Source organism: Martes martes, assembly GCF_963455335.1.
Source record: "Martes martes genome assembly, chromosome: 1".
In the NCBI taxonomy this organism is placed as follows: domain Eukaryota; kingdom Metazoa; phylum Chordata; class Mammalia; order Carnivora; family Mustelidae; genus Martes; species Martes martes.
In genome coordinates, this window is record NC_137888.1 from 67,167,478 (window position 1) to 67,190,206 (window position 22,729).

Below are 22,729 nucleotides of genomic sequence, written 5' to 3' on the forward strand. Positions count from 1 at the left end.
GAATTTTCAAGTAATCAAGATCCAGATCTAGGCTGGTGGGCCCCAATTCCAGGTCTCATTTTCATGATTCTTCTTGAAGAATCTGTTTCTATCTTTTTTTTTTTAATGGGGAGTTGAGCACTTCGGAGGATCCTAAGAACTCATGTTTCCACTGAGTTAATAAATGCATGTTCTGAACTATACTATACATGTTGTTTAGATAAGAGAGAATTTTAAATAGGTGAAGATTATGGTGAAAGGAAAGAGTTAAGGAAACTACTCAAAATGCAAGAGCCCTTCTCTTTCTGGGGGGAATTCCATAGATTACAGTATAGATGAAAATGTTGGCAATAGTAAGGATTTCTGCATAATATTCAGTGCAAGGAATGCCACATTTCTATATTTCCCTAAAACCAAATTAAACTTGGCTTCACATTCCTCACTCTCCGCAGCTGGGGAAGAGTCTAATAGCATAATCACTGGGTCTCTGTTTCTGTCCTTTAGGCCTTCACAAGCCCAGGGAAGTGGGGTATCCTGATTTGTAGACCATGGTGGGTGCCTCGGTTTTTACTGTTCTTTCTGCTACCCCTTGTGCTAGTCCAGGAGGATGCTGAGAAGACCATGGAGAGGCTCCTTGGTGCTGTCTCTCTCCAATGGCTACAGTTTGTCCACAGAGGTCCTCACCCAGGCTCTCAAACCAGAAGTGTGTAGTGTCCAACCTCCACAGGCTTTCAAGTAGCCCCCCACCTAAGTTCCTGCAGGGGTGGTGGGACACAGACCCTGCCACCCTGGAAACCTGTACTCACTACCTCTACACATGCACACATGCACACGCATGCTTCCCCCTCTTAGGGAGCCACCCTGAGGGGAGCTGGCCCACACTTCCCTGCTTTGATCCTAAATAATTCTTAAGTCTGGCTTCCAAACAAAGATCTGAGTGAAAAAAGCTTTATCCTGGGGCCTAGAAACGTCTCTGTTTTAGCCTGTGAAGCACAAAGGGCTGTTTCTTTTCCTCTGAGGAGGGGAAGCTCAGAACTGAAAACTCAAGGCCAAGAAGAAAATCACCTTATCATTCTCTTTCGCTGATAAGGCCACTACAGTAAAAAGGATAAGACACCAGTTAACTGCTCCGTCACTCTCTGTTTCGCCTGCGGAACAAGGACCTGGTAGGGTGTGTGTGGTAGCTGTGGGGGTGGGGTGGCTAAAAGCATTAACAAACGAGATTTGGACACCCGATGAAATATCAAAGGGCCACTTAGGAGGAGAAGCCAGGGAAAGAAACCTGAGCCACGTGTCTGCGACATTAACAGTAGCAGGTGCTGCTGCGTCCTGTGACCATTTGAAATGAGGAAATGGCAGTGTGCAAAGATTTCCTAGGCAGCAGTTGGACGAAGACTTGTGTGAGGAGCAGTACGGCTAGTAGTGGCCCAGGGGTGGCAGGCCTGAAGGACACCTGCGCTCCACTCCTAGAGCCGTGCTGCCTGGCCTGGAGCTGCACCTGAGGAGACACATTCTCCTAACTCATACCAAGGCATCAAAGGGCTGTTATGGCCTACGGGAATATGCCAGGCTCCGGAAAAGTCTGGATATTTGGATGACTGTAAAGACTGATAAAACTTTATACCAAGACCCAACCTTCTATTAAAGCTTAGCCAAACAGCCGGCAAGCCAAAAGCATGTATACAATTGAGTGTTGAACAAGGAAAGCCAAGGGAGGGGAAATCAGGACAAAGTAGCCCCCCACCACTGCACTGGCATCAGTCAGTCGGACATGCACCATGTGAAGAAGTAGCCGGGTAACATGGCTAATATCAGTCCAGGCAAATATGGAGAATTTTTAAAAATAAATTCTCACTTAAAGAGTTAGAGTAGGGTTTTTAAGGATGATCAGCACTGCCAGGCTTCCTTATTTAGTATTGAAAGCAACCCAAAAATTATCTTTAAAAGCGTGGTTCTGTATAAGCCGCCTAGAATGGGGAAACTGGGAAAGTGAGAATTTGAGATTTCCCTCATTACTCATCAAGAATGGCTTTTGACAAGTTTGCTTGGGAATTATGACTTTAATACCTGTTTGTTGCAGAAAATAATTAGAGCCTACCAAATTGCTCTTTCAAAATTACATACATTATGGTATGTATGCAACACTCCTATTCATGTCTGATCTTTTCCCCATACACTTGACGATAACGAATTGTCTTAATCTTTTCCACGTTTGCGGATCTGAGAGGCAATTGACACTTGTTGTGTATTATTCCCTATTTCCCTGGTGCTTAGTGATGTTGAACACCTTTCATGTGTTGTCATTTTGACTTTCTCTGTACATATTACTTGTTCATATGCTTTGGCCTTTTTCTTTCTTTCTTCTTTCCTTCCTTCCTTTTTTCCTTCCTACCTTCCTTTCTTTCTTTCCTTCTTTCTTTCTTCCCTTCCTTCTTTCTTTCTTTGTTTCAAGATTTTATTTATTTGACAGAGAGAGCGAGAGAGCACAAGCAGGGAGAACAATAGAGGGAGAGGGAGAAGCAGACTCCCAGCTGAGCAGGGAGCCCATTCAGAGCTCAATCCCAGGACCCTGGGATCATGACCTGAGCCAAAGGCAGACGCTCAACCAACTGAGCCACCCAGGTGCCCTTTGGCCTTTTTGAAATGTGTTGTTTGTTCAGTTAGTGCTGATATTCATCCTTTAACTATTACATCTCATAAAAATATTTTCTCAAAGTCTGTTTTTTGTCCGTTAACCTTGTTTATGGTGTCTTTTGCCATATAGAAGGCGGAAGTTTTTAGGTAGAGAAATTTCATTATTGATTTTCTCGATGGTGTCTTGGATTTTGTGATTTATGTAGGAGAGTCTTCTCTATCACAAGATTATAAAAATATCCTCTCTTATTTTCTCCTGGTACTTTTATAGCCTTTAAACATGTTTCTATATCATCAGTCTAGCTTTTACTTATTTGGCACATAATGCATTAAAACCACCTAACTGCATTTTCCGTGCATCCGGGAGAGAAAGGGAGGCTAAGTTCCTTCATCCATCTGAGAGACAATGCTAAAAACTCTGTGAAGGAGGAAAAAACCATCCATTCTAGTGGGAAAACTGTTATGGCAACCATATAATCCATAATTTCTAAGATGGTCCATATTTGCAATATTCTTCCTTTCTGACACATAGTTACCTTCCAGCTTTTGATCTGGAAACTGCAGCTAGTATAGCCAATCAGGGGATATAAACACAAGCCTGGGAAAGAGGACAAGGCAAACACTGCAAGATACACATAAATTCTATGAATTCAGAGGGGCAAGGGGTGTTTCTGCTTGGGAAGACTGGGGAGAACGTTTGAACTGGGCCTTGAAGGCAGATCAAATTTTGGGAGACCAAGCTGGTCAAAGAGGTCATTCTAGTCCAAGGGAACACAGGAGGAAGGGTAGTGAAACAGGGAAGCACAGGCTGTGTTTCTGGAACCACTCATGAGCTGTCTGATTGGCTGCTATATAGTGAAGTAGCTAGGGGTTAAATTAGATGGTCATTTGAGGCTGGAGAATAGAAAGAATTGGATGCCAAGGTAATGAATTTGTGCTTTCCTTTCTTCTTCTTTTTTAGATTTTATTTATTTATTTGACAGAGAGAGAGTACGACAGGAGGAGGGGCAGAGGGGAGAGAGAGAGAGAGACAAGCAGACTCCTCTCTGAGCACGGAGCTGATGCAGGGCTTGATCCCAGGACCCTGAGATCATGACCTGAGTCAAAATCAGACGCTTAACTGACTGAGCCACCCAGGTGCTTGCTCCATGCTTTATTTTCTAGGTAATGGAATCCCCACTGGAGGCTATATTTTTTTTAAAGATTGATTTATTTATTTGGGAGGGGGCATGTGCCTGGGAGAGGGGCAGAGGGAGAGAATCTCTCAAGTAGACTCCCTGCTGGGCTGGGAGGCCTATGCAAGACTCCATCTTATGACCCGAGAGGTTATGAGCCAAAACCAAGAGTCAGGCACTTAACCAACTGAGCCACTCAGGTTCCCCTAAAGGCTGTATTCTTTTAGCAGCTTTATTGAGATATAATTCATATACCATACAATTTACCTATTTAAAGTGCACAATTCAGTGGTTTTTAGTATATTCACGGATAAGTGCAACCATCACCACAGTCAATTTTATTTTTTATTTTTTTTTAATTTTTTTTAAACATTTTATTTATTTATTTGACAGAGAGAGGGAGATCACAAGTAGGCAGAGAGAGAGGGGGAAGCAGGCTCCCCGCCACAGCAGAGAGCCCGATGCGGGGCTCGATCCCAGGACTCCGAGATCATGACCCGAGCCGAAGGCAGAGGCTTTAACCCACTGAGCCACCCAGGTGCCCCACCACAGTCAATTTTAGAACATGATCATCACCTCAAAAAGAAACCTTTTTTAAAAATTTTGTTTAAATTCAGTTAACATGTACGGTATTATTAGTTTCAGAGGTAGAGTTTAGTGTGATTCATCAGTTGCATATAACACCCAGTACTCATTCCATCACATGCCCTGGCCCTTAATGTCTATCCCCGAGTTACCCCATCTCTTCACCCCTTCCCCTCCAGCAACCCTCAGTTTGTTTCCTATAGTTAAGAGTCTTTTATGGTTTGTCGGCCTCTCTGCTTTTGTCTTATTTTATTTTTCCCTCACTTCCCCTCTGTTCATGTGTTTTGTTTCTTCTTTCTTTTTTTAAAGATTTGTATTTATTTATTTGACAGAGCACAAGCAGGCAGAGCAGCATAGGGAGAGGGAGAAGCAGGCTCCCCACAGAGCAGGGAGCCCGATGTGGGGCTCCATCCCAGGACCCTGGGACCATGACCCGAGCCCAAGGCAGTCGCCCAACCAACGGAGCCACCCAGGTACCCCATGTGTTTTGTTTCTTAAATTCCACATAAGAATGAAATCGTATGGTATTTGTCTTTCTCTGACTGACTTATTTTGCTTAGTATAATCCCCTCTGGTTCTACCCACGTTGTTGCAAATGGTAAGATATCTTTTTTCTGATGGTGGGTAATAGTCCATGTATATATATGTATAACCACATCTTCTCTATCTGTTCATCTGTCAGTGGACATCTGGGCTCTTCAAAAAGAAACCTTTATCTTTCACCCCCTAACTCATCTTTGTCCCAAGCCTAAAGCCACAAATCTATTTTCTGTCCTTCCCTGTTCTGGACATTTCATATAAATGGAATCATGTAATATGTGGTCTTTTGTGACTAGCTTCTTTTGTTTGTAGTGGCTTGAGTGACAGAATTCTCTAATCCAAGTGGTTCTTTAGGAAGAATATTCTGGATACAGGATGGTGGAAGGGGGCTGGGAGAGCTATTGGGAGGCCATAACTGTAAGTTGCTATTATGGGGTCATATGAGTGCTCAATAAGCAAGATTTTGGGTGCAGGTAAGAAAGCACTAAACCATAAATAGCTTAAATAACAGGAACATAGTATCTTTGTGTGTGTCTGTTATTTTTTTAAAAAGTCAAAAATTTTATTTTAATTCCAGTTAGTTAACATACAGTGTTATATTAGTTAGAGGTGTACAATATAGTGATTCAGCACTTCCATATATCACCCAGTGTTCATCATGATAAGTGTGTGCCTTAATCCCCATCACCTATTTTACCCATCCCCCACCACGCTATCCTCTGGTAACCATCAGTTTGTTCTTAATTAAGAGTTTTTTGGGGGCACCTGGGTGGCTCAGTGGGTCAAGCCTCTGCTTTTGGCTCGGGTCATGGTCTCAGGGTCCGGGATCAAGTCCTGCATTGGGCTCTCTGCTCAGCAGGGAGCCTGCTTCACCCCCACACCCCAACACCCCCCACCCCTGCCTCTGCCTGCTGCTCTGCCTACTTGTGAGCTCTCTCTCTGCCAAATAAATAAATAAAATCTTTTTTTAAAAAGTGTTATTTTGGTTTGTCTCTCTCTTCCTCTCTTTTCCCCTTTACTTCTTTGTTTTGTTTCTTAAATTCCACTTTTGAGTGAACCCATGTGGTATTTGTCTTTCTTTGACTTAATTTTGCTTACCATTATACTCTCTAGCTCCAACCATGTTGTTGCAGATGGCAAGATTTCATTCTTTTTTATGCTGAATATTCCATTGAAGTTGTCTACCACATCATCTTTATCGAGTCATCAATTGATGGACACTTGGAATGCTTCCATATCTGGGCTATTGTAAATAATGCTTCTATAAACATAGGGGTGCCTATATTCCATTGAATTAGTGTTTTTGTATTCTTTCAGTAAATACCCAGTAGTGCAATTGCTGGTTCATAGGGTAGTCTATCTTTAACTTTTGGAGGAACTTCCATACTGTTTTCCAGAGTGGCTGTACCAGTTTGCATACCCATCAACAGTTCACGAGTATTCCTTTTTCTCCACAACCTCACCAACACCTGTTGTTTCTTGTGTTGTTGATTTTAGCCATTCTGACAGGTGTGAGGTGGTATGTAATTGTAGTTTTGATTTGCATTTCCCTGATGGTAAGTAATGATGAACCTCTTTTCATGTGTCTCTTGGTCATCTGGATGTCTTCTTTGGAGAAATGTCTGTTCATGTCTTCTGCCCATTTTTAAATTGGATTATTTGTTTTTAGGGTGTTGAATTGTAAAAGTTCTTTATATATTTTGGATATTTGCCCTTTGCCTTTTAGTTTTGTTGATTGTGTGGATTTAGCAATTTTGTTTCTTAAATTTATAACTGTTTTATGAGGTAACTGAAATGCCTGAAAGTATTTGACATTAAATTTGTAAATGTTGTTTTAAATGTTTAAGGGTATTTACTTAGTTCAATTTATATAGATAGTTATTTGTTAGAGGACTATAATCTTTTAAATTTATAAGTTAATGGAACATTAGTTCAATGATGAGAGAAAGTAATTCTTATTTTTATACTTTTGAGCATATATATTTATGAATAAGACAGCTATGTTTATGGGTGACTATAAGCTTACATTTTTCTAACTTAAACTTAAATGAACTGAATATTGATACAGTCACATGTTACTGTGTGTATTTCTTTCTGTGCTCCAAAATCTACTTTGGACCTTAAAACTCAATTGGTAGTAAGACACCCAACTCATCTAGGTTTTCTGGGGACTACTTTGGTTTCAAATATGGGGGGCTTGGCAAACTGAGGCAGGAAGTCACCATTATTGGCAGACAATCCTCTGGCCTTTGCAACAGCCCTGACAAGCCGGTATGAAATCTGTGTGCAGAGTTGTCATTCTTGTAACCAGAGGCAGCAGCAGGGCTCAGAGAAGTTAACATGGCTTGGCCAGGGCCATTATTTGGATTATAATTTATTCACCTTTCTTACATCCTTTTTCTACTTAATGTGATCAGTTGATTTATTTCTGAGGTCTTTCCTCCCTCCCCAGTAGAGAACTTGGTTTCTTCTTTCTAGAATGAATGAGTTTTATTTTCACCCAGAGGAGCCACAATCTAGGATTAACTTCAGCAGTAATCCCTACAAATTCCTTTGTAGAGACATTCAGGGAGGTTGATTAGCCTTTGAAAGATGGGTAGAAATTAAGGTTATAAAGATGTTCAGGGTATGGATTAGTGTGCGTTTTTAAAATCATTTTGCTGCTTATTTAAAATGTGTTACTACTTGTAATTAACTTTTTAGTAACAGTTTTATTGGGATATAATTCACACACCATACAATTCATCCATTTATGCTCTTAACCACTATTCTTAAAATCAGGGAAATGCAAATTAAAGCAAAAGTGATGTGATGAGCACCAGGTATTGTAGATAAGCATTGAATCACTAAATTGTACACGTGAAACCAATATTACACTGTATGCTAACTTAATTTAAATAAAAACTAAACAAAAAATAATTGATATATATATAATATACTCTACTGCTTTTCCAAAAAAAAAAAATATCCAGTGATGAGAAAGATGTGGGAGAATGTTTAGTCTTGGATATCAATTATTGGAGTATGACTTACGTTAGCTTTTTTGAAAATATCTATTAAAATTTAAAATAAAAATTGAAATGATAATTTCACCTTAGACAATTTATTTTATAGAAATAAAAGTATGAAAGGATAAGAATAGGAGTATTTATTACAATATGCTCTAAGGACAAAACAAACAAACAAACACCTGGAAAAAACTTTGTCCATCAGAATGGAATGATTGAACAACATATGATGGGCCGTACCAAGAATGAGTTAGATCACTCTTACCCAAGCTTCTACCAATCTTATACCATTAAAACATTTTACTTGAATTGGCTCCAGGAAGGAAACAGAATTACTAGGATACATATTTACATTATATATACATTAATAGGATACATATATACATAAATTAATAGGATACACAGAGGGAGAGAGAATATTTATTAAGAGAAATTGACTTCCATGACTGTGGATACATATTTACATTATATATACATTAATAGGATACATATATACATAAATTAATAGGATACACAGAGGGAGAGAGAATATTTATTAAGAGAAATTGACTTCCATGACTGTGGAGGAGGTGACTGTGTAGTCACCTGCTCTGTCACCTGCAAGCTGTAGACCCAGGAGAGCCTGTGGTGTAGTCCTGAGAATTAGGAGAGACCATGGTGTCTCAGTCTCATGGTAGGAGAATGCCAGTGATCCAGCTTATCGGTCAGGCAGAGTGAGGCCAGATGCCCCCTGCCTCCACCTTTTTGTTCTATCTAAGCCCTCAGCAGATTGTATGAGGCTCACCCACACTGGGGACGACCATCAGCTTTACTCAGTCTACAGACTCAAATGCTGGTCTCATCCAGAAAAATTCTTACAGGTACACCCAGAAATAACATTTAGCCAAATATCTGGGTACCCCATGAGCCAGTCAAGTTGGCACATAAAATCAGTTATTCCGTCCATGTATATGTCATAAAATGAAGTTTCATAGCACCACAGTCAACAGAAAACCAGTATTACTTGCTATGCCTAAAAAGTATCTGTAAGAATAAATACGAAGACAATAAAAGGATGTTATTCATTCCTAGTTAGATAGCGTGGCCTACTAAGGATTCTAATCCTGAGCCTGGCTCTCTACAAAAGAGTGAAATATCAAGTGTCAGAGAGATATTAAAGACACATGCCCCATGATTCAGTGTCATTTAATGTCCTTCATAGACCATATTAGCTCCTTGGAGCCCACAGTACTGATCGTTCCAAATTTTTGTAAACACATAAGACATTCTTTTTTGGATCTGAAGAGATAATCACAATTTATTAAATTTAAAAAGCAAGTTATAAAGTAATGCGTGTTAGTCCAACTTTTGTATAATAAGCAAAGTCAAAAGAAACCTTGTCTGTTGATTGTTGCTTGTCTTGGTGTGCACATGGAGAAGTGGATGAACATCTTAAGTTTAACTAACCATAGGAAATAGTAAGTCAAAAAGGATCTAAATTTGGGTTTTAATATAGTCCCGCCTAATAAACCACCAAGGCTGTTAACATTGATTAAGGGAAGGAGTGATGGAAAGTCTTTTAGGGCTTTTATTATATTGCTTTCAATTATGAGCATGTATTACATTTGACTTTTTCACAATTCTAATAAAAGCATTCTAAAAGAAATAAAAAGAGAGCACACAGCCCAAGCCAAAAGCTATGAATAAGCTACAAGCCCTTGGTTATGTGTCAGTTACATCTCAATAAAGCCTGGGGAGAGGAGGAAGACTACAGGTCCTTGGTAGATCACACACCCTTTCTCCAATCCACCTGAGCACTATTGACATTTGGAGCCGGATAATTAAGATGTTTAAATAACTCATAAGAACGTAACAGTAACCACCCTCCAGGTGGTCTGTCCATTCGGATGAGGATGGAACCCTTAAGTCCCAGGGATGAAGTTCCATCAGCAGTGAAGGACTTGGGGGCATTGAGGCTGCTTCCTCAGTTCTGAGGGGTTGTCTTGCCTATTATAGCATGTTTGGCAGCATCCCTGGCTCTTACTACTGATGATAGTAGCATGCCCCACCAGTCAAATGATAGCCAGAAAAGTCCACAGAAGTTGACAAAGGTTGCCTGGGGGCAGAATTTCCCCTGGTTGAGAACCACTGCTCTAGCTCTCAATTTCTCATTAGCAATGGGACACACCTTGAACCAAGTGTTCTCTAAGTTCCATCAAAGCTCTGACATTGATTTCATCAGCTTTGAATCTACCTATGTTTCCCAGAAGCTGTTTTCCTCCAGAGCCACTAGAGGGGACACTCTGCAACACTAAGGACAAAACAAAGCACTCGGGAAAGTTTGTTTCCTCTCCTTGTGGACTTTGTTGTCTTGGATTCAGAGCGCCTGGCCTTTAATAAATAGTCTTTGATGTTGAGAGTGATAGACCTTATCCACGAAGCACGTAGAGTTGTTTGTCTTGTGCTTTGTGCCATAAGTCAGTGGTTTTAGATACGGTGGAAGAGAGCAGAGTGTTCTTTGCTTTTTAAACATTCTTTATAAGGCCGTCAGGTGAATAATGTTACTAAAAAAAAGTTATGTGTCTCTGTGAGGAGAGCCCATGAGACAACCAGACTAGGAGGGGAAGATTTAGTTCTCTTCCTGGTCCTGCAACTTTCAGGCTGTGTGATGTTGTCCAAGTCACTTAACCTTTCTGGTAATACGTAACAGCTAAGCTGAGAGGTTAAGGTCACACATGGAGTTAAATGGTAAAGCAAGGGTTTGGATCTGACCTGTCAACTTCATGGGATAGCTGTGAGAATCAAAGGAGTTGGTGTGTGTGAAAGAGTTTTAAAAAATAGAAAACCCTGTACAAGTTCAGGGTGTGGATTCGCAGGTATTAGAAGAGCATGAGGAGGTGATGACTAAGACAGCAGGGGGGACAGTGCACGGGGGAATGGGGTAGGGGTAGCTCCACAGAGGTAACAGAAATAAACCTCCACCAAGTGTTATCAATTATAGAAAAAGACCTCAATGCCCCCAAATCCTTCATTACTGGTGGAACTTCATCCTTGGTACTTAAGGTTTTGATGCCTATCAAAATAGACAGGCCAGGGGCGTCTGGGTGGCTCATTGGGTTAAAGCCACTGCCTTCGGCTCAGGTCATGATCCCGGCATCCTGGGATCGAGCCCCGCATCGGGCTCTCTGCTCAGCGGGGAGCCTGCTTCCTCCCTTCTCTCTCTGCCTGCCTCTCTGCCTACTTGTGATCTGTCAAATGAATAGATAAAATTTAAAAAAAAAATGGACAGGCCACTTGGAGGAGTGTTCCTTTATGCTCTTATGAGTTCCTTAAACCGCTTAACAAAAGTGAAAGATCCACTCCAACACTGTTTTTTTAAACTGTTTTTTTTAAAACTCTGAACCACAGTAACAAATAGGTTTCACAGAGAGACCCAGCTCACAACCATAAAACTGAAACAGAAGTCTTGTACTTGAATTGTTCTGTTCTGTTTTTTTTTTTTTTTTTTTTTTAAAATACAAGTTAAGAAACAGACTCTTATTTATTTGACAGAGAGAAATCAGAGCTAGGCAGAGAGGCAGACAGAGAGAGGGGGAAGCAGGCTCCTGCTGAGCAGAGAGCCCGACGCGGGGCTCGATCCCAGGACCCCGAGACCATGACCTGAGCCGAAGGCAGAGGCTTAAACCACTGAGCCACCCAGGTGCCCCTGTTCTGTTCTGTTTTATTTTGTCACTTGAAACTAATGCCACTTCTGACCCAATAATAGTGGGTACTGACCTGCAGTTTTGTTTTGTTGGGTTTTTTTTTAGATTTTATTTATTTTTTTGTCAGAGAGAGTGAGCACAGGCAGGCAGAGTGGCAGGCAGAGGCAGAGGGAGAAGCAGGCTCCCCGCCGAGCAAGGAGCCCGATATGGGACTCGATCCCAGGACGCTGGGATCATGACCTGAGCCGAAGGCAGCCACTTAACCAACTGAGCCACCCAGGTGTCCCCTGACCTGCAGTTTTAAAAACACTGTTCTAAAGGTTTTTATGGGATGATAGTGTCCTGGTGCTGGGCTGAGGAAACAGGAGATATGACCTTCAAACATTACTTAGGGAGCCTCAACGATAAATTTTTTACAGTTTTCTAGGGGCTGATTATTTGAGAAATGATTCGGGAAGAAGAAAGAAAAGCAATAATCCCAAATTCATCTAAATGAGTGAGGATGGACCACTGAGCAGTATTCTCAGAGGTCATGATCTAAACCCCACTCCATTAACATAAAGTATAGATGGGCATAATGTAGCCACCACCAAAAACAAAACCCCAGGGGCTCCTAGGTGGTTCAGTTGGTTAAGCCTCTGCCTTTGGCTCAGGTCCTAATCCCTTGGTCCTGGGGTTGAGCCCCATGTGGGGCTCTCTACTCAGGGGGAAATCGCTTCTCCCTTTGCTCCTCCCCCCAACTCGTGTTCTCTCTCGCTCGCACTCTCTCAAATAAATAAAATCTTTTTTAAATTTTTTTTTTTTAGAGATTTTTATTTATTTATTTGACAGAGAGAGATCACAAGTAGGCAGAGAGGCAGGCAGAGAGAGAGAGGGGGAAGCAGACTCCCCACTGAGCAAAGAGCTGGATGCGGGGCTCGATCCCAGGACCCTGAGATCATAACCTGAGCCCAAGGCAGAGGCTTAACCCACTGAGCCACCCAGGTGCCCCAATAAAATCTTTTTTAAAATTAAAAACAAAAGCCCAGTGTTTATCGAGCCCTTATATATCAGACATTGCACTAAACATTTCATGTGAGTGGTGGTGAAGTCTGAGAACTCCCTGGTTTTCTTTTCTTTCCGCACACTAAAAAGAATTCTGACTCTGCCTGTCCAGTTTCTCCTCCTCACTTATCAGAAGAACGGGACAGAAGTAGAAGAATTAGATTGGTTAGAGTGGGAGAAAAAACTTTCTAGGGAGCTTGGGACAAAGAAGGAGAGGTGAAATCCGTGCGGCATAAGGGGTTTGGACAGGACAGGAGAAAGGATGTCAAGAAAGATTGCAGGGAGCTCTGTATGGAGCTTGAGAAATGCAAATATTGAAGATGAGTTAATTTGAAATTACTTTTTGGTGACTGGACTGGGTTTCTTAGATTGTAATATCACCCTGAGAAGGGCTCATGTGGGTCATAGTCTCAGTAGGGTTACATAAGCATTATGGTATTTAGTCTGCATAACAAACCCAGCAAGTGGTATTATTATTAACTTTTTTTCAGGTTAAAAAAAAAAAGGAGGCTGATACAGGCTAAGTAACCTTCAAATCATAGGCTAATAAAGAATGGAGCCAGGATGGGGCACCTGGGTGGCTCAGTGGGTTAAGTCTCTGCCTTCAGCTCCGGTCATGATCTCGGGGTCTTGGGATCAGAGCCCTGCCTAGCGGCTCTCTGCTCAGCAGGGAACCTGCTTTCCCCTCCCTCTCTGCCTGCCTCTCTGCCTACTTGTGATCTCTATCTCTCTCTCTGTGTCAAATAAATAAATAAAATCTTTTTTAAAAAAAGAATGGAGCCAGGACTGATGCTTAGGTCTTTCAACATCCAAAGTACAAGCTCTTAACAAGGCCATGAGTAAAGATTATTTCCAATATAAGTATTATTGATTAAGAATAAAATAGGATAACGTTTAACAAAAGGAATGTAAGACTTATACACCCAAAATGATAAAACATTGTTGAAAGAAATTAAAGATCTAAATTTATGTAAAGGTTTCCCCAGTTCACAGATCAGAAGACTTAATATTGTTAAAATGGGAATACTCCCCTAACTGGTCTAGAGGTAGAATTCAATCTCTGTTAAAATCCCAGCTAGAATTTTTTTTGCAGAAATTGAGAAGAGAATCCTAGAAATCAGATAGAAATGCAAGGGATCCAGGGATACATGGGTGGGTGAGGTCATGATCCCAGGGTCCTGGGATCAAACCCAGCTGGGGTTAGGGTTAGGGAACCTGCTTCTCTCTCTCCTTTCATCCCTTGGCTCATGCTTTCTCTCTCACTCTCTCTCTATCTCAAATAAATAAAATCTTAAAAAAAAAAAAAAAAAGAATGCAAGGGATCCAGAATGGCCAAAACAATCTTGAAAAAGCACAAGGTCAAAGCTGTAGTAATCAAAACATTGTGGTGCTAGCGTAAGAACAGACATCTAGATCCACAGAATAGAATTAAGAGTCCAGAAATAAACAAATATTTATAGTCAGTTGATTTTTGACAAAGGGGCCAAGACAATTCAATGGGGGGAAGGATGGACTATTTTTTTAAATAAGCTTTTGATTTTAGAATAGTTTTAGATGTCCAGAGTTCTTGTGAGAATAGTCTTTTCAACAAATGGTTCTGAATATCCTCATGGAAAGAATGACTGTGGATCCCTACCTTACACCATAAAAATGAACTTAAAGTGGATCATAGACCTAAATGTAAGAACTAAAACTATAAATCTATTGGAAGAAAACTAAGGAACAAATCTTTATGACCTTGGGTTAGACAATAGTTTCTCAGATATGATACACACAGCACAGTGATGTAAGAGAAGATTGATAAACTGGACTTCATCAACATCAAAAACCTTTCTCCTTCAAAGAATATCATAAAGAACGTGAAATGGCAACCCACAGACAAGGCAATAATATTTGTAAAACATATATCTGATAAAGGATTTATATGCAGAATGTATACTCAACAATAAAAAGACAAATAATCCAATTTAAAAATGGACAAAGGATTTGAACAAACAGTTCTCCCAAGAAGACATACAAATGACCAGTAAGTTCATGGAATCATGCTCAACATCATTAGTCACTACAGAGAGGCAAATCCAAAGCAAGATGAGATACCACATTGCACCCACTCGGATGGCTAGATTCAAAAAGATAGTCAAGTAGAGTGTTGTGAACATGTGGAGAAACCACACGTCCCTGGTGGGAATATAAAATGGTGCTCTTTGGAAAACAGTTTGACAGCTCCTCAAAATGGTTGAGAGAGCTTGCTTCGGCCGCACATACACTAAAATGTTAAACCTAGAGTCACCATATGACACAACCCAGCAGTTCCATTCCTTGGTAGCTACCAAAGAGACACAAAAACATGTCCACACAAACACGTGTACTAGAATGTTCATGGCAATATAGCTCATCACAGTAAAAAATGGCAAGTGGATAAACAAAATGTTTACATCCACACGATGGAATGGTATTTGGGCATAAAAAGGAATGAAGTACAGGGGCGGCTGGCTGCCTCAGTTGGTGGAGCATGTGACTCTTGATCTCCAGATTGTGGGCTCAAGCCCCACGCTGGGCATAGAGCTTACTAAAAAAAATTAAAAATAATAAAATAAAATAAATGAACTTAAAAAAAGGGATGAAGTACAGATAGATTCTACAACATAGATAAACTTTGAAAATATTATGCTAAGTGAAAGAAGCCAGATACAAAGGCCACATATCATGTGATCCCATTTATATGAAATGGCCAGAAGATATAAGTCTGTGGAGACAGAGAGATTAATGTTTGCCTAGCACTGGGGGAAGGGGCAATGCACAAGTGAGGAGTGACTACTAATGGGCACATAGTTTCTTTTTGGGATAAAAGAAAGCTTCTAAAATTCTATTACAGGTCACACATTTCTGTAAATATACTGAAATCCATTGCCTTGTACTGTTTAAGTAGGTTAACCTTAGGGTATGTAAATTATATTTTAATAAGTGAATGAGATGAGAGAAATTGGAGGCAGCAAGTATAGATCAGTCTTTCAAGGACTTCCTAGAACCTGTAAAGGTTTAATTTATTGATTTTTTAAAGTACGAGTCTATAACATCATTTGTAGTAACGAAGGATTCTCTAGATGGGGTAGAGGTTAGGGGGTATGACTGTATTTACTTCTCTGTGTCCCCCAGTAGATGTTTCACCCAATTATGATTTTATCCTATTAGAAGCAACCTCAGAACATACAGTGCAGGGCACCTGGGTGGCTCAGTCTCTGAGTGTCTGCCTTTGGCTTGGGTCATGATCCCAGGGTCGTGGAATCAAGTCTCTCATCGGACTCGCTGCTCACCAGGAAGCCTCCTTCTCCTTCTCCCATTCCCCCTGCTTGTATTCCCTCTCTTGCTGTCTGTCTCTCTGTCAAATAAATTTAAAAAATGAAAAATGTAAAAAAAAAAAAAACCAACACAGTACAGGCTGTGCATCTCACTTAAGCTTACTCATCATTTCTCCTTCTTTCCTTTCCTTTTCTCTTCACATTATCCTGGTCCCACAAGGTAGACTGAAAAAATAATCAGCCTCTCTTCATCTTATTAGAGAAATAACTACCTGTGTACATGAAGCAAGCAAGGCCACCAAGCCTTTTGGGAAGCAGAGTGGGGAGGTGCCCAGAGGCATTTTCTACAAAGAGACAAGGAAAGAATAAACAAGCCTTCTGCCAAAAATGCCTGGAACTTAAAGCGCTTTCCTCAGCTCAAGGTCAGGCTGTGTGTGGACGTTGACAGTGACCCTGATCAGTTGTTGCTGCTCCTTTAATTAAAAGCATGTGGCTTTCTCTCTTCTGAAATTCACCTTTGCTCATTCCACCTGCCTAGGGAGTCAGACCCCCACAACACAAGTGTAATTCCTCAGAGTGGCAACTGGCAGAGCTCCCAGGAACAAGGTAACTACACCATGTCCCCAGCTATCAGAGGCACTGATCTCCTGAGCCCAGAAGAGGACAACTGTGGAGTGGCATTAGTGAGGAGGCCAGCGACGACTCCCTCCCCACTTCCGCAAGGGGCTGGAAATTCCTGGCATTTGTCTTCCTCTTGGAATGAGACATTTACTCTAGGAGAATCATGGAAAAGTACAAACCATGAAATCATAAACCCCAGAAGGAGAAGTTACCTCCAAGGTCATCTTTATCCCGGGCCCAGATACCCCCAGAAGGAGATGTTCTCTTTACAGCCGTCCTCATCTTGGCTTGAACAGAGCCACTGACAAGCCTCTCACTCTGCCCTGGAAAGGCAGCGATCCCTGATAGGGCAGTGCTAAGGGCAGTGACTCCCACCAGCAGGTCCGGCGCTCTTCCTGTCACCTCCAGCTCCTCCTAGCCCTTGAAACACACCATTGTTCTAGCTCCTTCTCTAACTCTTGTGGTCTTTGAGAGCTATCTTATCTTTCTTCCCTCTAGTCTCTTCTTGCCTGTCCCAGACTTGGGCCTTTAGCTGCACTGACCACCCCACCCCCCTTGTATAACCATGAGTCCAGGGGGGCCAAGTCTGGGCCTTGTGCCCTCTGAGGTAATCTGTCCACTGTTCTTTCACAGCCTGCATCTACCACACACTACCAGACCCCTCTTGCTTTGTCTTCCCATCCCAGCTTTTCATCCCCACTTGGACCTGATGATGAAAGTGCCCTTCTGACCCCTCTGGGTGTCCTCCCAAGACTCAGACCTTGTGTTGACCCATCAAGAGGACATGAGGCCCACTACTCTAGACAGATCATCCCTAATTGTTCTATTCCTTCCTTGTGCAATTGGTTTCAAGCCCCATCATTACCATTATCTTTGCTCATCTGAACCAGGCTGCCCTTGGTCATTATTCACACATTCACCCCAGCCACCAACCATGGTGGTTCAGAACACAGGATCTGGTATCAAACAATCCAGGCTCTGCCATTAACCAGCTGTGAAAATTTAGAGAAATGTCTTCCTCTCTCTGAGCGTCCATTTTCTTATCTATAGAATTGAAAACAATAATAGTACTTAACCTCATAACTTTGTCATGATCATAACGATAAATGAAATAATCTTTGCAAAGCACTTAGCATAGAGGCTCAAACATTCACTGCAAGTATTCAGTATATATTTTCTACTATTTTATTTTAAAATTATCATCTAAATGTATCGAAATACATTCATTCATCACGCATTTACTGAGTCCCATGCTGGCCCAAAGATATAAATACCCTTCTTCAAGAGTGGTGCCCTCTTAAATCCAGGAGGTACAGGCTCACGCAGGTACCCAGAGAGGAAGAAGCTGAGGCCCAGGGCCATTACTCAGAGGCACTGACCACTGGGCATTGCCCCGGGAATGTGGCGAGAGCACCTTCTGCCTTTCCACATGACTTTTAATACCACCTCTCCTCCCTGGTTAAGGCAGCACCACAAAGAAAAAGGGGGATTCCAGAGGGAGAGGTGAGAAATCCCCAGAGAAACACCCTCTTCTGCTTCTCTCTTTGACAGAGAGTGGCCAGGCCTCTGCTATGCAGGAGGGTGATGTCCCTTGGGGAGGCCTTGCTGAATCTGCCTGGGACTGTTCCGGAAGTAGGAAGGGCGGCTGGGGGTGGGGAGACACCAGGAATGTTCTCCTGGCTTGCTGCTCCGTACAGGCGAGTGTGCTGAGAGGAGGGCCTCTGGACATCAAAGGTTCCTTTTGTCCCCTTCCGAGTGGCAGGACAGCCAGGCCGCTGGCGATGACTCAGGCCTGGCCCTGACGTCACCCACGCCCGGCCACTAGCCTCCCTCTGCAGCCAGGAAACTGGCTGGGGAGTGGCACTCGCAGCTGCAGCAAATCTCAAAATAAGGAGGCAACTGCTTTTCTCCTCCTCCTATCCATCTTCCCACAGCACACCTTTCTTTTCTTCTTCTTTTTCTTCTTCTTCTTCTTTTTTTTTTTTAGCCTCATGGAAGGTTTTGCTTGTAGATCAACTTTCAAAATGTAGGAAGTCAGAATGGGTGACATCATCAGAAAAATATGTGGAGCTGATCTCAACAAGAAGTGAAGAACCCAGAGCAAGAAAGCAGTTATAACTCCTGAGCCCAGGGAGCTGGCAACGTCTGGGTTTCGGAGGAGCCAGCGTCTCTGAGTAAGTGAAGGCCCCCCTCACTCAGCACCCTATGCTATGGGGCGCCATCTTGTTTCCTGACACCTGTGGCTTGGCAGGCTCCAGCCCAGCGGGAGGGAGTGGGGTGCATTTGGGAGACCTTCCAAAGACAGCACCAAAGGTATTTTATCTGATCTCTCTCTTCTCACAGGACGAGACAAGAGTGCATTTCCTCTCAAATAATGATAATAATAATAAAATCTCTCTGTGTGTGTGTGTGTATGTGTGTACACACACGTATGTATAGGCTGAAACCCTGGGGAAAATGGCCCAAGTCGTGCTTTTCCCGGTCAACCCTCTTGTTTTGTCTCCTCTTCCTCCTCCCGTCCTAGTACTCTGTTTTGGACTGCCAGAATGTTTGTTGAACTGTTTGCTTCCTGGATCTTAAACCAGGTACTCAGACACAAAAAGAAACCCTGTTCTAGTCAAATCCGTGCCCTATGCTGTCAAATAGTATTTTGGCACTTAACCTGGTAAAAGATGGCAGCCCTGGTAAGAAAACATCCACAACCTGCCACCTTTCCAGAGCGCGTTTCTGGTTGCTCTGATTGTCATGTGCATGCTCTTCCATTGTTTCATCGCCGTGTTTATAGAGAGCTTATTTTAATTCCTACTTGTGCCATTGCATCTGGAATGATATTAAACACAAAGACAGATATAATGTACCTCTGATGTCTGTTTTAATATCACCTAAAAAACTTGTCTTCACATAGCCTATAATTTTACAAGCTCTGCGAGTCCCTAACTAGGGAAGTTAAGTTCCTGAGAGAAAAGTTAAAATGTATACCTAAGAACTGCAGAGCCCGTAGGTGAGAAATCATACCCAGTGTTCCTAGTTTCCAGTGTCATCCCCTGAGTCAGCGCCTCGTGTTGTAGAGCTTACTTAGCGGAGTAGAATCGTTCTTTATAAATTCTATTTTATAATGATTGGAGGGGGATGTAGTAAAGAAATAAATCTTATTTTAAAGACAATAGGGAAGTTTGTCATTTACTGGAAAACAGTGGCAAATTCCGTTGTAACCTAACAACACAATTTAGAAAGTAACCATATATTTGTTTTGTAATTCTAATGTGTTTGTACATCTTACATTTATTTTTTGTTCTATTTTAATATATCAGGTTGTCTTGAAGTGAGGCTCTGCTGAATTTCTACTCTTCTGGCTTTAAGATCTGAATGCTGTGACCACTGATTTGGTGAGTGTCATTCACCCCTAATGGCTGCTTAAATTTAAGTTTACAAATTCTATTCTCTTGGTTTACAGTAAAATTTAAGGAGGGGGAGAAGGTATGGGAACTTCTGCACACATGAAAAGCAGCGGTATCCAAAAGGACATGTAAGAGTTAGGATAAACTAATTGCTGTAATGGACTGAAAAATGTATTATGGCTCGAAAAATGTATTATGGCTCAAACACAACAGAAGTTTATTTCTTGCTTATGTAACAGGGTGTAGTGGGGCAACTCTCACACATTCCTTCAGAGCTACAGATTGAGAGAGGTTCCACCTTCTGCAGTGTGTGGTTTTCAAGGTCACTGGGACTGCTCCACTCCCCAGTGGAAGAGAAGAAGGGTGTGAAAATTGCACATGGAAGGTTATCACAGGCCATGCCTAGAAGGGATGTACAACACTTGTACTGACATTAGCTTGACTAAAACTCAGTCACATGACCATGTCTAACTGCAAAGCATTCTGGGAAATGTAGTCCCTGGGGAGGCAGCCACTTCCCAGTAATGGCTCTGGGGAGTTTCTGGGTATGAGGTAGTCCTCTCTGGCACAGCATGATAAAGAACTGAGAGATGCTCAAGGATAAGAGGGCAGAATGAATCAATGAGAGAAGCAAAAATTTAATCAGATATTTAGTATTCCCTGACCAACTCTCTTCAGTAACATCCGGCCGTATCGGTAAGGAGCAGCGAGTGAGATTTTTCAAGACCCTTCTGTTCTTTCCAACCCTGAACCTTTATATGAGCACTACCATGCTGCCAGTGTCTGGTATATGAAGAAGGACATTCTTTCCCTTATTTTCCCCTCCAGGGTCCTCTTGGTCTGGGAACATTTTGGTTTTGTTTCCTGGTTTGGGGTCTAGTCATGCTAGTTGGAATTGTCCAACGGAATTCTGTACCCCCAACTTTGAGCTCTGGTAGCCTATTGGAAATCTCGTGGTTTCTTTAGCTCATGATTCTGTCTGCTCCTGGGAGCTTTCGGAAGCTACCTTGCCTGATCTACTCCAGGTTTGGGATGCTTTTTAATCTTGTGAGTGTTGGGTAGGGTGGGGGAGGTGGAATCCCTAACTAAGATGGGATCTTCACACCAAGTTATTAGAGAAACATTTAAAAGTAGATTAAAAAGGCTCAGGCTGGAGAGATTAGTGCAACCATAAGGCTTTGATACATAATTCTAGCTTTTTCTTCTCAAGAAAAGTTTCAAAACATATACTGAAATAATGAGTGGTAAGGCCATAACCCCTGTTTGGAGAACTCTGAACTAATTTTGTACTTTATGTAGCCTTTTTGCCATTGTTGGTCTTAGCGCAGAATTCCCCTGCTGGTAAATACCAGAAACCATATGTTGGGTGCCTTATGATGCCCCTAAGACATCATAAAAACTTCCAGTAAAAATGGACTACATGTGCTTGCTTCAGCAGCATGTATACGAAAATGGACTACAGTCTTTGCTTGAGCTAGTTCTCTAGTCTTATTGTTGATATCTGGCTAGACACTGGTTTCTGATTGAATTTTGCCCCTGGACTTGACATTTCTGGCACCCACACCCACACCCTGGAGAACACACATTGTCCATTGTGTGGGAAGGCCAGCTATTGGCCAATATGACACAGCCTTTCAGGCTCTCCCAGAGCCTGGTGCCTGGCCTAGTCTCCTGTTACTGCTGCCTTGCCTCTGCCCAGGGGCCTCACATCAGGAGTGGTCTAAGGAGCAGTGGGATAAAGTAAGTTGATTGGTTGCAAAAATGCTTTAATCTCTTCCAGTTCATTGGCTGTGCCTTGGTTGGTCCTGGAGGAATCTAGGGAACCAAGAGCCAGTAGAGGAAGCTAAAGAGAGGACCAAGTTGAATGGGGGAATACAGAGCCTGCTTAGGAGCATGCAGCCAGAGGAGTAAGTTGACAAGTGCTAGTTTTCAAAAGCTAGAGCCAAGTGGGGACAATCTGTTGCCCAATGTCCCAGTCTAACAGAGTCTGCCAGGAAGGGCAAGGCCAAAGGCCATAGTCGAGGAGGAAAGGTGGTGGGGTCCATTCTCTTGGGAGACTTGGTAGTCACAGTTTGTTAATTTCAACTACCATGTGATAATGACTCCTCAAAGCACTAAGTATGCAGGAATTGACATATGAATATGTGTGTGGAGGCGGTAGGCTGGCATCAGCCTCCTGATTTCTGATGGCTAGCTACGTTGATAGCATGGCAAGGAGGGATGTGGAATCGCCAAATCAGAATTTCAGTACGTCAGCCCGATTCCTCCGCAGGGTTGGTACAGCATGCTGGGTGACCTCACAGACACACCAAGGGTTAACAAGTATACACTTTGTAAATATTTTGGTCTTCAGCATTTTCAATAAAGTGTCAAAGTAGACATCATGGGGAAAATTTGACTTTTCTGGAGCTTCCTTAACTTTAAGCTTATATTTTATGATTTAAAAAATTTTTAAATCTGTGTGAGGGGTATAGTTAAAATTTGGGGCACCATATTCTTTTGGGAGCTTAGGTCACCTAAAGAGCTTAGCCTGGACCTGTTATCTGTGACGTGCAGACATGAACTGAGCCCAGTAGGCTGATGAAGGCAGTGCCTAGACCCGTTGGTTGTTTTTCATCCCAGGGATTTTACTCTTTTCATAGTACAGAAGTACAAGCCTCCTTCTTACCCTGGGTCAGCATTTATGAATGTTCTCTTACTCCCTTTAGAGGGTTTTGCAACAAGGCCACGTCATATTCATCAAAGCAAAGAATTCATGGTAAT

General features: G+C 42.1%; 1 protein-coding gene across 1 annotated transcript in view; it reads left to right on the plus strand.

Moving 5' to 3' along the window:
• ZBTB38 (zinc finger and BTB domain containing 38) overlaps positions 1 to 22,729 on the plus strand; it is a 137,149-nt gene that overhangs the window by 40,556 nt on the left and 73,864 nt on the right. Inside the window, exons 3-4 of the mRNA XM_080822479.1 lie at positions 18,556 to 18,742; positions 19,880 to 19,954. The gene's annotated coding sequence lies outside the window, so the exon portion shown is untranslated. The remainder of the gene's footprint in view (positions 1 to 18,555; positions 18,743 to 19,879; positions 19,955 to 22,729) is intronic.